The following is a 15,893-nucleotide window of genomic DNA, read 5'->3' on the forward strand; positions in this document are numbered from 1 at the left end:
ACTTTGGGGTCGGGACCCAAAGTTTGAGAACTGCTGCATTAGTCTATACATTACCCCTCCTTTGGAAACTGTCCACCTTGAATGATGTTAGCTCCATGTATGTTCATGTGTTTAGGGTGACAGAAAGTGCCTAGGGTGACAGGCCAACCATGAATGGTCGACAGTAAAAAGGTTGAATAATGAAAACGGTTGACATGCACAAGGTCGACATGGACAAAAGTTCAACAGGGAAATGGTTGACACATGACAAGGTCTACATTACTTTTTCTCTTTTTTGTGTCAATGTCTCAAACGCATGTTTCCACCACTGCCATTGACATATTGCTTGTGGCGACCTTTTTTCAATTTCGACCTAGTGCATGTCGACCTTTTGACCATGTCGACCTATTGCCTGGAAACCAATAGAGATCAACTTATTGACTGTCAACCTAGTCAACATTGACCAAATAACCGCAACCACAAATACCTAGGCACCCATTTATTGAATGTGCCGGAGCCAAATGCGGTATAAAGCTGGCCATACATTTAGAGATTTATTGTCAGATCTGGCTGGTTGGAACAAAAATCTGGTAATATCTGAATGACAGTTTTTGCCAGTTTTACAGCATTTTGAAGCTATATGTCAACTGTCATTTGCTCTCATCTATTACCAGATTTTTATTCCAAACAGCCGGATCTGAAAATAAATCTCTAAATGTATGGCCAGCTTAACTGTTAGGCAGTTGTGGTCGCACACCACTGATCACTTTCCCAGTGCACACCACTAGCAAAGTGTAGGGATTTTAGCCAGCAAATGTTCTCCATGGCATCATGTGGATATCAATCTACTTCTCTAATGAGTTTTGCTTCTGTATAGTGGGAGCTTTTTTTTGAAAAGCACTAGGAATATCCAAGGTCAGAAACAGGTAGACAATGGCACAGAAACATGTAGACAATGGCATAAGAATTTCACTAAGGAACTTCCGCTTATAAATGAGACTCAATCCCTGCACTAATCAGGACCTCCTTTTTTGGCATACCTGGTCTTGTGATCTTATACAGAACGGCATGTACATCTCTATGGGAGCTTAGACCATCTTTGCTGTGAAGCCACCAGAGGAGAGGAAGCCCAAAGAGAAGACAGCAGTGGGCACCAGGACATTCCCCCACTGCCAATTGCAGGTTGGGACCCAATGCTGATGAATCTGGTAAGTGAGAGCCAGGATTGGCTGGGCTGTGTCATTAGTCCTCACTCTTATGAGGAATGGGCACCAAACACCCCACATATGGTTTGCCAGGGGACTTCTGACAGAGGAGTTGAGTTGCATGAATATCCGGGGCTTAGACCCAACAGCATTCCTCTGGAACATATTCTTCCAGTCCACTAGGAATTGGACTGTGTCTCAAGATATTCTGGAGTACAAAATTAATTTCACCTTATTTTGCTCTTGACAATCCACTGGGCTAGCCGAAGGAGGGTGACAGGATGTTGAAAACTGATTAAGAACCAAGGGAGATATGGAAGACATTTGGTATTCTGAGTGTTCCAGGAAGTTTCAGTATATTTATTATGCTGCCCTTTTGTTTACTTAAAGAATCTTGATTGACCCAATAAAGCTGCTAACAAACTTCATTGTGGATACATTTAGTTGCTGATGCTTGGTTGACAAACAGATTCTGTCACCAGCACTCAATAATGAAACCTTCTTACTATTTCTGTCCGCAAACATCTTATACCTAGAAGAGACTACACAGATTCTGTACTTCTCTCCAAATTTGCATTACTTGAAGTAAGTTAAAGACAAGGACATCCAGGGTAATTTTCTCAGAAATATTACCTGTGCCCCACACTAGTCAAGGGAGACATAGGGAACTTATGGAGCTTAATGCATGGCTAAAGGGGTAGTATAGGAAAGAGGGGTTTGGGTTCCTATAGCTCTGGTTGGACTTTCAAACAGGGGCTATCTATACAGCACCGAAGGATTGCACCTGAGTGGAAAGAAGGTGGCAGTGCTGGGAGGCAGGATGGTTAAAAGGGACTGAAGAAGTCTTTAAACTAGACATGGGGGTATACAGAAAGAAACTATGTGCTAGAAAGACAGAGTAGTGAGGAGCGGGAAAGCAAGAGAATGGAGGTTGGAGATGGGGAGTTGGGGAGAAAAACTAGATTTAGTAAGAAACCATTTAGTAAACAAACCTTGAAATGGGAAAAGCAAGAAAGTAGACTGAAATGCTTGCTAGCCAATGCAAGAAGCTTGGCAAGCAAAATTGGGGAATTAGAAACCCTGGCCATGAGGGATGATTATTATATAATTGGTATAACAGAAACATGGTGCAACAAGTCACATGATTGGGGTATAAACATACACCCTTTTCAGAAAATAAAGGGAAACTAGAAGGGGGTGTGCCTTTATGTAAGAACAAACTTAAAGGAAATGAGCTGAGAATAATACTGAGGCCATGTAGGCAGTTACTACTGAAAATAACAAAAAATCAAATAAACTTTTTAATAGATGGGGCCGAAGATTTGGATTTGGATTAGTCACCGGGATTTGGATTTGTCAAGTGGCGGTGAAAGGCTTTGGATTTGGATTTTTGTAAAAAAAAAACGCCCAAATCACATAATTTTTGCGTTTTATTGTCCCTAGAGCAGGGGTTCCCAAACTTTTTTGAATCACGGCACCCTAGAGCATCAAAATATTTTCAAGGCACCCCTAGGCCAAATGCTTCTTATCTAGAAATTCAGAAAAAAAAAAATTAAATTAAGTGCATTGTGTTTATATGTCAGTTATTTGTTGAGGGACAGGATTTGCTTCTGTTTGTCCACATATATTATGATTGGCAGCCACAAGCACTGGCTTTGCCTGGTACATTGACATAAATAATATGAATTGATCTTGGTCCACCAACCCAAGGCACCCCTGCAAGTGTCCTGAGGCACCCCTGGGTGCCTAGGCACATAGGCCCTTATTCTGATCGGTGCGGATATTCCCGCATTCTTACGGAGCGGTCCGCACGCTACGGTGTTTTGCCGCATGCGGCCATCGTCCGTAGAAACGCCCACGTGTCCTCCGCATTCGGACGGACTCACTCTTTAAGAACAGGGCGTGTTTACGGACGACATACAAACCATGCGTGTGCGGGAGAAACACTCAGATTCGGCACGGTGGTATTACAGAGTATTACAGAGTATGCTCGGGAATACCGCATCCGAACGGGAGCCAAGCGGTGCTACCGCACGTAAGCGGAGTATTTACGCCAAACAACCCACTATTAAGTATCTTCTGCAAGACATCACATGACCCACTTATTCAATTACCTATCCTCATAAAAATTATTTATTTTGCTACATTCCTGCCATGTTGTTTATTTTTTGGATTTTGTATTTTTTGGTCATTGCATCACAGTGGCATTGACTGTGACATGTATAGAAATAAATTTTTTTACTTTACCCAAAAATGTGTGGTTTCATGAGTACATGTCGAATACACATGTGTATTGCTAGTATTAATATTCTGTCATGTCCATTGTTAGCAGTTTTAAAGTGTCTGACAAGTACAGGATATGTGGGTGTTTAGGAAGGGTTCCTTGAAGCAGCAATGGTTTCAATTAAAGCACTGACAAGCGGCCTATTAGTGAGTAATGAGTAAAGGAGTCGATTCTATTGGGTTCAGGTGTTAATGCTTGTAGTCATTAGGCGTACGTTCGCCTACCGCATGAACGAGTGGTGTCCGCAAAGCAATAGTACACTTGTGGACACCGCACATTTCTTCCCCTTTTGATCGCGTGCATTCGGAGTGCTATCCGAATGTACGCCCCCCAACATAAGTGTACTCCCCCGTGTCCGCCCATGTTTCCGCCCCGTTTTGCCCACTTTGAAACTACGCCCATGTGACATTCCGCATGACGCCCATAATACGCCCATATTTCCCGACTGATTGCGGGGAACAGTTTTGTACGGGATTTGGCCGAACTGGTACGGAGTCAAGGCGTGGCACATGCGCGTTGCGTTCTCCACGCATGCGCAGACGCCGAAAAGACGCGATCCGTAAGAATGCGGTAAAGTCCGCGTCAATCAGAATAAGGGCCTTAGTTTGGGAACCACTGCCCTAGAGTAATATTAAACTCAATAACATTAATTTACAGCCCTTCCCAGACAATTTTGACAACGTTACAGCTCACAATGTTGTTTTCATTTAATTTAGGCCAAGGTCTGACAGTATTAATATGGTTTATTGGGGTGCAGTACACACAAACGAACAAAAGAACAGCAAAATTACATTTTTTTCTTTTCTTTTTTTCATGGACGGGGCTTGTCTAACACTGCGTGGAGGCAGAACAATCACACACGGAACTTGTTCTGAGTCTGACAGTAGTCTTACTATGGTGTATTGGGGTGCAGTGCAGTGCAGCATACCAGACACCACAAACAATGTAAAACATGAAAAGCTGACTGACACTGCCTGCCTGTGTACCGTACACCCCACTACACTGACTGACAGCCTCTGCACTCTGACACACTGACACAGCCTGCCTAACACAACCAGTACAATGACACAGCCTGCCCACTGACTGATGTGATTAATCTAACTGTCACTGACACAACCCAGCACAAACCCCTGCACAAACCCCTCTGCACAACACACCAAGCTTATAAAGACTTGACATCTCACAAGAATCCAACATGAGACTATACTATGCAGTTGTGCTCGGGTTTTCGAGCAAATCCAGAAACTTGCGAGGCTCGCAGCGGGCTCAGGGGGTGCTCATCTCTACACAGGGGTATGTTACAAACCACCTAACATTAATGAAAGGAATGAGACACGACTTTTAGACCAAATCCAAAATTCAGCAGATCAGGGGCAGGTAATAATTATGAGGGATTTTAACTTTCCAGACATTGATTGGACAAATAAGACAGTACATCAGCTAAAAGCAGTAGGTTCCTTATGGACCAGTTTATTACACAATTGGTTGAAATACCGACTCCTAACAGGGCATTATTGGATTAAGCATTAACAAATAATATAGATTTATTGCAAATACCAATGAATAGTACATCTGGGAAACAGTGACCACAACATGGTCTCACTGTAAATAAACTTCTGCAAACAATAATATATGGGACCAGCTATATATCAAATTTTAGGAAAGCAAACTTTGAAATATTCAGGAAATCTTTAAAAGAAAGTGGGTACTCTTTACCTAGCACGGCGCCCACGATTTTGATCGTGGGCATCGCAGGTAAAAAAATCGCGGGCATCGCGGGAATTGAATGCACTAAAAATCGGGTGCGACGCGACCGACGCGATGCCCGCGATTTCCCATAGGGAACAATGTTAAATGTCTCAATTGACCAGATATTCATGTTCAATGCCTCAATTGACCCGATTTTTCCATAGGAAACAATGTTAAATGGCCCACAGAGGCCAAATAGCCACCCTGAAGTGTGAAATGGCCCCCACAATTGTTAACGCCACCCCACGATCAACGTGAACCCGAAGCGTGGCGAGCACAGCGAGCCTGCGAGGGGCGGCGGTGCGCGTCCTACGACCTTTTCATACCCCCACTATCCACGTCGGCGTGGAGTTGAGAATAGAATAGTGTGGCGAGCGCAGCAAGCCACCGAGCCCGAAGCGTGGCGAGCGGACGCAGATACCTTCGCAGGTAAACCCGTCTCTTCGCGGGCTTCACAGGTATCCGCGTCCCCTCGCGGGGCTCGCTGCGCTCGCCACGCTTCGGGCTCGGTGGCTCGCTGCGCTCGCCACACTATTCTATTCTCAACTCCATGCCGACGTGGATAGTGGGGGTATGAAAAGGTCGTAGGACGCGTACCGCCGCCCCTCGTGGGCTCGCTGCGCTCGCCACGCTTCGGGTTCACGTTGATCGTGGGGTGGCGTTAACAATTGTGGGGGCCATTTCACACTTCAGGGTGCCTATTTGGCCTCTGTGGGCCATTTAACATTGTTTCCTATGGAAAAATCGGGTCAATTGAGGCATTGAACAGGAAAATCGGGTCAATTGAGACATTTAACATTGTTCCCTATGGGAAATCGCGGGCATTGCGTCGGTCGCGTCGCACCCGATTTTTTAGTGCATTCAATGCCCGCGATGGCCGCGATGGGTGCAGTGCTAAGTAAAGAGTACCATTTTTTTTCATTGTTGTTTACTAGGGAGGAGCAGACAGAACTGGTACCATAAATGGGACAAGCTAGCTATAATACTGAATTCACAACAGATGAGATTAAAAAAAAGAGGCTAAGTAAAATAAAAACAAAGCAATCCCCAGGTCTGGACGGGATTCATCCTAGGGTTCTAATGGAAATAATTTTTATCTGGTAAGGTGCCTAAGGACTGGAGATCGCAGAGGTAGTACCAATATTCAGAAAAGGAAAAAGGGATGACCTGTAGACCTGTGAGCTTAAAATCAATGGTAGGTACATTTTTTGAGGAAATTTTAAGGGATGTATCCAAAAACATTTAGAGCTCCATAGTATAATCAGCATTTACCAACATGGGTTTGTAAAAAATACCAGTTCTAAGTGCAGTGCCACAGGGTTGGTGCTAGAGCCCCTTTTATTTATCATATTTATTAAATATTGGGGTGGGTATACTCAGCAAAGTTTGCATCTTTGCTGATGACACAAAAGTGAGCAGAGTTATTAGAACAATCAAGGATGTCTCCATGCTTCCATTGGAGGACACTTCCCCTGCATGATGAAATTCTCTGATCTATAGGACCATATGCATTGAGTCAATACAACTAAGCACTATGCTTCTGACGCCCGCATTCACCCCAACAAAGTTCACAATATGCAACCTGGCAGTGGGTGACAGAGAGAAGCAAAGTGTGACAGGGAGAGGTAGGCTGAGGCAGAGTGTGATAGGGGAAAAGAGTGCGTGTAAGCAAGATGGAGAAAACATTCTGCTTGTGTGAGAGCAATCCATTTAAGCATATTCTTGCTGCTTTGCCTATCATTTGCTAGTCTTACCACTGGAACACCACACTAAACTCTTCCCTATTCATTTCAGAAATACAGGCTTGGATAAGACTCTATGGACTTTAGCGTAAACTGCACCCCATATTGAAGTCTGTGGATCAGAACTAACTCGCTATAATCAGGACAGTTGTAAGATTGTATTCTAAGGGCTAAAACTAGTATAGAGCACCACATTCATTTTCAAATAATTACTTGATGAGAAAAGCATTTTTGTGGCTTTTTTTAATCAAATTGCATTTCACATAGTAAATTAAAAATTTCATACAAAATAGCGTTTTATTTGATGTTATTACTAAAATGAAATCTGCAATGTTTTGTGCTCATTAAATAGCTATTATGTGTTCACTCGTGGTTTTTATAGTTAATATTCTCTGAAAGAGAAATATGATGATAAATTGCTCTTATTGGTAATCAATATCATTATAGATAGAAACAATCACTTTACTTGTAAATTATTTGGAAAACTTCCATATAGAGCTCTTCTAAAATCCTCATTGCTCATCAAGAGGTACTATTTAGTGCCATAAAAATGGTAACAATATCCTGAATAACAATTACTGTACATGCAAGGGTTATGCAATACGTTTCTGGATACACAAAAAGTTATATATTTAATAGAAAAGTGAATATTACATTTTCAAAGTATTCTCCAGAGGAGTTTTTACAAAGTAGCATATGCTCAAACCATTTTTTGCTTGATTTGTTGGAGCACAAACGAGCTGCAGGAGGCCAGGTCTGGACTGTATGGCAGATGATTAGCATCCTGGATGCATTCAAGGGTCAGAAAACCCACCATTCTTTTGGACTAGTGAGCAGGTGCATTGTCCTAATGGAGAAGGGTACCACCAGCGCAAGTTCTTATGTGGTGCCTCGAAATGGCATTCAGCACTTGTGGCAGTCATTGTGTGGTGTACCAGTCCCTGTGATGGTATACTGCAGTACAAGTGGTGCAGTAGCTACATGGGGTGTGGTATGGGGCTCCGGCAGTGGGGATCCCAACAGTCAGTATCCCAATGTCGGGATCTCAACTGACAGTGCTCTCACACGGGGGTTAGCGCAAAGAAACCCCTTGCGTGCCCGGTGGCCCATTATGCTCACTACAGGTTCTATTCTCCCTCTATGGGGGTCGTGACACCACAAGGGAGACTAGCCCCTTTGAGTCAGGATCCCCCTTGTCCGAGCACCAGCAGTTGGGATCCCAGCGTTGGGATACTGACTGTCAGGATCCCCATTCTCCGAGTGTCATCCGACACCCACTACATGACTAGTCTTGGACACAAAAACAGTCAACATGCTTGGCCAGTCTTGGCTCATTATAAACCTTTGGTGGTATCACACTTCCAAATGGGGTCCACTGGGCTAGTTGTTGTTTGGTCTTGGGGTTGAAACTGTAGATCCATGAACTAATTTCCACCGATGATCTCGATGTTCAAACTACCACCTTCAAACCTGGCCAGTATGTGGTGGCACAAAGTCACCCAAGTCTCCTTCTGCTCTTGGGTCAGCGGATGGGGCAACAGAAATGCAGAAACCTTGCCTTTGTATTTCTCATACTTGGGCTATGGTTAGCCTGGTGTCCATTCCACCTATAGCCTACACGCCAAAAGTGTTCACATCACTCAAACACAGTTGTTCTAAATGGTGATTCCTCTCCTAAAGTAGCTTGCAGGCAGTCAACACTCTCTTACTGTCATTGACCACTCTTGTAGTTCTAGAAGATTATGGTTCTCCAGTGGCCTCTGTTAAATCAATAACAGGTTTGTGAAGGAATGGAACATGCTGACTTCTTTGGTGCGCAGTGCTGCTTATACTGTAAAGTACAGAATGTTTTTATGTGCCTTGACAATTCACAAGAACTTGATTTAGAGATTACAGTTCTCAGTCATACAGACAAATTGTGTTCAGTCTACTTGTGCACTGCACATCCAGAAACATATTGCACACCCCTCATATACTGTAGGAGAATGGAATGATATAAATATAGACAGCCTTTTAACATGTAGGAGCTGAAATACAGCTTCAAGGTGTGATGTTTCACAGAAGCAAACATATCTTAAAGTATTAATTAATAAGGATTCATATTGAACTTATCTGTCCAGTTTATGATCTGAAAAACACAGTAATGAGAGTAAAATCACTGTATATACAAATCAGACCACAGACAGTATACTACTATGTAAGGACTAAGGATGATTTTGTGGTCGATATGATTGCATGTTGGTGTGTAGAGGGCCCATTACAATTTTCTGTGTGGCCTAGAATTTTCAATTATGCCCTTGTAAGCACAATGGACATCAGCTGAAACTGCTTGCCAACTGAGCCCTGAATTTGGGGTATTCATCTGGACTTCTAAACAAGTCGGCCATTCTCCTGCATGCACTTAGGAAGTATTTCGTATCATATAACATCATGGCCCCGCTTCCATGTAAAATGTAGCAAATCACTTCACTCACATTGGACATGGTTGCTCAGTTTTCAAGTAGGATACAGTCTAACAAACAAAATGTATTTTTTTAGAATTTTGATTCAAAGGGTGCACAAATCATCACAGATCAATCAAATGTTTTCTGCTATAGTGGTTCTCAAACTTGGTCATCAGGACCCCAAACAGTTTATTTTTTCCAGGTGTAGATCTTTAGATTGTAACAGTTGGTAATACACCTGTGCCCATCTAGCTGGTCTACAACATGTGACTGATAGGGGCAATGAAGAGTGGGTAAAAAATTGTAAAATTAAGTTCAAAGTGGATAAATGCAAAGTTGTGCATCTTGAGAGACATAACCAGTGTGCTAGTTATAACCTAAAGACCCATACCCACTGGGCGACTTTGAGCTGAAAGGCTTTTAAAACAGCATGTTTGAGTGGCTTCCAGCTCAAAGCTGCCCAGTGTGTATGCCCCGGCAATGAGCGGTGAACGCTGCTGCGCACTCCCGCATCATCGCCGGGAAAGCCGTTCATCTGCTTGTAGTACCATCAGATGAGCAGCTTTGAGGACAGTTTTGCATAGCTCTGCGCTATGCAAAGCAGTTCTCCCCACCATCATTGGTGCTGGGCAGGGGGAAAAATGCTCAGTGTGTATGCACTGAGCGGCTTTCCCCCCAGCGATGAACATCATCGCTGTCCATACACTCTGGGCATAGTCGACCAGTGTATATGGACCTTAAGAGGGGTTAATTTGGGTATCTCAGAACTGCTTGACAGGAACTGCCCGAAAGCTGGGGTAACTCATGACTCCAGGTGGAACGGTGGAGGTAGCCGTCAGCAGGTGACCACGTGAGAAGGCTGCAAACCCGGACGTTAGACTGATGGGAAGTCTGGAACAGAAGTTCTATCACTGGAGTCAGACCTTCTGCCAGGGCCCCTTAAAAGGAGTCCCCGGCCAATAGGAAGGACACCAGCTGCCCAGCCCCCTTTTCCCAAGTGTGGGCAGCTGGCAGAGGGAATACAGTGGCGTCCTGGCTGTAAAAGCCAGGAGTAGCCGCTGTGCCGCCCGGCATCCTGTGGTTGCCTTGCAGCTGGATGGGAGTTCCTGCCTAATCCTGGAAGCTGCATGCCGGACCGGTTGACTAGCAACCCTGAATGTCTGGCACACGAAAGTCCCTGCCACCACCACCTGTGCGGTCACCGGACTTGCACCGGTCCGTACACCCACGGATCCTCGGGTAATAATAGTGAGAGTGAATGTAGCGGAGAGACACATGGAAGACACCCGCATGGCTTGTGGAGTTGGCGCGTGCATTACAGTTCCCGCTTCATCAGGGCAACCCGTCCAGGCATCCCAGACTAATTTAAATAGCCATCTGTCTTACTAATGTTTTGGACTTTTACCATATAAAATTTCAAATTTACATTTTAGTGTATATTTTTTCTTCTATTTGGTGTACCACACCAAGACAAACTGTGTTCTGTCCTATTCATGTATCTCAGAACTGGGAAAGGATCTAGGAGTCCAAATTGATAACAAAATGGGGTGTAGTGCTCAGTGTCATGTAGCAACAAATAAATCCAACAGGATACTAGCTTGTATATGAAGGGATATGAATACTATGGACACAAATGTAATTATACCACTCTACAAAGCATTGGTTAGATGGCATCTAGAATACAGAGTACAATTCTGGGCCCTGCACTACAAATAGGACAAAAAGGACATTGTGGAAAAAAGTACAAAGAGCAACAAGGCTAATAAAGATGTTGGAGAATTTAAGCTCTGAAGACAGATTGAACAAATTGGGATTTATAATACGATAGAAAAGAGAGGTGTCAGGGGGTACATGCTTAACATGTACAAATATATCAGGGGCCAATATATTGAACTGTCAGGCATCCTTTTAGCTTTGATGAAGGACTCTAGGACATGTGGGCTGAGTTTAGACTAGAGGAAAGTAAAAGGAAAGAAAGATTTAAGGCCAGTGCAGCCAAATTGTGGAACTCTCTTTCTGGGGAGGTGGTGTTGGCAGACTCAATAAATACATTTAAAATAAGGTTGGACAAACATCTATTGGGTAAAAACATCCAGTGGTACAAATAACAATCTTAATCTGTCTTTAAATCAGAATACGCAACGCATAATAAGGGAAATAGAATGGATCATAAACACTAACCTAGGTTGAACTCAATGGATGCACATCTTTATTCTGCCTTAACTACTATGTAACTATGGGCCTTATTCTAGTTCACTCTTAGAGGCAAATTCCTTCTTAGCTTCACAAAACCATGTGCACTGCAGGTGGGGCAGATGTAACATGCGCAGAGAGAATTAGATTTGGGTGGGTTTTTTCTTCAAAGTGAGATCTATATTGCAGTGTAAAAATAAAGCAGTCAGTATTTTCCCTGCACAGAAACAAAATAACTCACCCAAAGCTAAATCTCTCTGCACATGTTACATCTGCCCCACCTGCAGTGCACATGGTTTTGTCCAGCTAAGAAGGATTTTGCCTCAAAGAGTGAACTAGAATAAGGCCCTATATGTAATGAGGAATGGTGATTAGAAACACAAGACTATGGACCTTATTTTGATTGCTTCGGTCCTCCGTGCGTTTGCACCAAGGAACTATGGTTTGTGTCTGCACCCACAGGGTGCATGCACCCACAGTGAACTTTTAGTTCACGCTGGGGGGGGGCAGGTGACATCACCAGATGTCAGCTGCCCGCCCTGTCCTTGCACAGGGCACCCGCAGTTTAGAGTGACTATATAGGTCACTCTGAACTGCGTGCATGGGAAAAACCATTTGATGGTCGGCGACCATTGAATGATTTCTCCCCGCCTGCGAATGGATGATTATGTAAATCATTCATTCGCAGTCGTGCCCCCCGCACTGCATTGCGGGGGGAGTGGCTGGCAATGCGGGCGGAGGGTGGCGTCTGATGGACTTGCAAGGCTGCAAATTTCACAGTCTTGCAAGTCAGTCAGAATAAGGCCCAATATGTAACCAGTTGCACAGTATTGTCACAATTGAAAGATTCGCAGGTGACCTGGAAAACAGGGACTGTTGGGGTCTTAACGACCCATGCACTAGAGAAAGCATGGCGAGCGCAGATAACCAAGCAAGGGGATGCGGTACACTCATACAGGTTTTATGTCGACCTATGTCAACATACAGACCAACAAAATATGAATAACTTTTTGACATGTGTATATATATATATATATATATATATATATATATATATATATATATATATGTCGGTATTTTGACCTTGTCGGTATTTTGACCGTCGGTCAATGGTTGTCTGTATTATGACTGTCGGGATTTTGACCGTCTGTATTTCATAACGAATCCAAAACTACAATTGCCTTGAGTTCAGTGCTATAACATTTTTTAAAACAGATACTTTGTTCACTTACCACAGATTTCAAGATATCCTCATCCAAGAGATAATCAAGAGAAATGTTTCCCCTATAGAGATATACAAACATGTTTAATCACTTGGGTCAAATACATATTTGTTAAAAAAAAAAAAAAGTTTTGTACAGTATCTATAGTTTTCATTTATTTCATACAGCAGTAAATGTTATAAAAAAAAAATTCAAATTTCAAATGTTACCCTAATAACATGTGAAGAAACTGACAATCAAACAGCCACCACTAATGACAGATGAGTGACATTCTTAAAATATTCTGCAGAATTTGGTTACAAAATTGAAAATGTGTATTGCTACATTTGGGGGCAGATTTATTTAGCTGTGCGGTAAACAGCTCTGCCAGGAGTTTTTATGGGTCAGCCGTAAAGTAAGATACAGAAGGTTCACTTAATGCAGGGGTGTCAAACTCAAATTCATCGGGGGCCGCATCAGCAGTTTGGTCACCCTCAAAGGGCCACTGAATAATAATAATGCAATGACACCACAGGCTGCTCCCGCTGTATAATAATAATGCAATGACACCACAGGCTGCTCCCGCTGTATAATAATAATAATGCAATGACAGCACAAGCTGCTCCCGCTGTATAATATAACAATAGTAATGCCATGACACAAATTATTATACAGGGGGAGCAGCCTGTGGTGTCATTGCATTATTATTATACAGAGGGAGCAGCCTGTGGTGTCATGGCATTACTTTTATATTATACAGGGGGAGCAGCCTGTGGTGTCATGGCATTATTATTATACAGGTGGAGCAGCCTGTGGTGTCATGGCATAATGCCATGACACCACAGGCTGCTCCCCCTGTACAATAATAATGACACAACAGACTGCTCCCCCTGTATAATATAAAAGTAATGCCATGACACCACCACCAGATACATATTGTTTTTTATGTAACTTACTGTATTTTATCCCTCAGACTCCTTTACTGCTGCTGCTGCTGCAGCTCCAGTAATTTAAATTCCACCGCAGCCTGTCCTGCTGCGCCCCCCCCCCGACTCGGCCTGCCTTCCTTCCTCTCTGCAGACGCGTGGGTGGGAGGCGTCATCGTCATGATGTCCCCACCCAGTGTCTGCCACTGCCTCGATAAGAGGGAACAGGCTTCCGGGCCCTCCTCCACGTAGCCGTGGAGGCCGGCGGCCATGTTCCTGTGGCCACAGACATCTTAAAAGACCACAGGAACATGGCAGCCAGCAGTGCAAAAAAAACTCTCAAAAAAGATCTAAAAAAAGAGAATAAAAGGTGAAGGCTGGCGGTGGCTGCACGGGCCACATGACGAGGTCTGTCGGGCCGGATTTGGCCCACGGGCCTTGTGTTTGACACCCGTGACTTAATGCAAATTTGGGTATTATATTGATCTGTCCATTTGGAGTTATTTTTGCTAATTCATCCAATATGAAAATAATAGCAAGTTAAGGCCAATATGGGACATCTGCAGTTATCGGGCAACTATTAAGAATATGCCTGATAAAGAACTGATTTTCATAAAATCATTATCCAGTATCAAGATTATTCTTTTGCACTACATCATGCTATCTGCCATAGCAATTGCAAGAGAACAGCTGTGATATCATAGCATTCACTACCAGTAATACATGTAAACAAAAGTTATTTAAATTGCCTGTTTTATAAATATATATATATATATATATATATATATACTACATTTATAAATTATTAATAGTTATACTACTGTTTGAGTTTAATTGGGCTTAATTGGAGTTGGGCGAGAATGTGCCCCAAAGGTACATTCAGAACATTCCACCTATGCAGCACCATTTGTGTCAAATACTGTATACAGTACATCAAGTAAATGACAGACTTATGCCCCATTATAACATAAAGATAGCGTTAGTGTGAGTAGTTGATGCTTCTATTGTCCTGTTTGTACACAAATTTACATCATGCAATGTATTCTACAGTACACAAAATATTGTTATGACAAGTGTTTAAGGAAGGCAAAATATATATTTTCAAAATAAAATATAATTACATGTCTAGAGAAATACAATATACAAATGAAATTATATTAAATTAGTTTACAATGAAATTACATTAAATAAAAATTAAGTTAAATTAAAAAGCATCTGTTGTTTTTCCGCTTGAAAAATTAAATGGTGAAATCCTTTCCTACATCAGCAAAAATGGAAATGTCGATTAAATAACATAAATAGATGGATGCAAAACATATTGCTGAGATGTTAATAATAATACGTAGTACTGTGTCAACTGTAGAGTCAGAACAGGCTAGATTTGGCTGGACACACCTTTACTCTGCTTATCCTGCACTCTCACTGTAACACAAGGATCTATATGCAGCAACAAAATTTGGCTGTACATACATACACATATACATACTGTATACTTTTATGGGGGGTACACGTGCAGTGTGTACATATGTATCATGCAGAAAAAAACAGACAAACAAAATGTAAAAATCTACTTGATTATGAATGTCCCTTTAAGGGGGAGATGTACAGTAGCAAGATTTGGATAGAGATAAAGTATTCGATTATTGAAGTTTTTTCGCACGGTGAAAAATTCCAATGATTCGCTCATCAGTATTCAATCATGGCCATTTTTTAGTACGTTTTTGCCCATGCCATTTCACTTTTTTGGGGCGCATCTGCATGGGTGAAAACGGACCCCAAAACGGTTGAAAATGGCTGTGAATTCGCCAAAACACCTGGATCTATGGCAAATTTGATGATCCACACGGTTTTGATGGTCATGATCGATTAAATTGAATAAGGAAAATCTAATTCACCCTAAAAATGGGCAAATATTATAGATTTGTTGACTGCTGAAAAGGTAGACTGCTTAATGGGATCAGTCTTTGCAAGGTTCATAATGGGAGTTGATTAAATTGCTGGTAACTTGTTCTCCAAGCTGAATTCACCCGCCACACTTTACGATAATGGGATGCTGTGGCAACAGATATTCAACCCCTTTACCCACAATTGAATTCCCTCCAATGTGTTTTTATCTTTTCCGCTGGTTGCTAATCAACTTGAAACCAAATCACAAGAAGCTCACTGAAA

The 15,893-nt window shown here is 42.5% G+C and overlaps 1 protein-coding gene across 2 annotated transcripts in view; it reads right to left on the minus strand.

Moving 5' to 3' along the window:
• The window catches only part of CMKLR1 (chemerin chemokine-like receptor 1), a 91,642-nt gene that overhangs the window by 3,516 nt on the left and 72,233 nt on the right, over window positions 1-15,893 (minus strand). For both annotated transcript variants that reach the window (XM_083151448.1, XM_083151447.1), the window contains exon 2: window positions 12,829-12,880. The gene's annotated coding sequence lies outside the window, so the exon portion shown is untranslated. The remainder of the gene's footprint in view (window positions 1-12,828; window positions 12,881-15,893) is intronic.

This window comes from Crinia signifera, chromosome 1, assembly GCF_055691185.1.
Source record: "Crinia signifera chromosome 1, ASM5569118v1, whole genome shotgun sequence".
Taxonomy (NCBI): domain Eukaryota; kingdom Metazoa; phylum Chordata; class Amphibia; order Anura; family Myobatrachidae; genus Crinia; species Crinia signifera.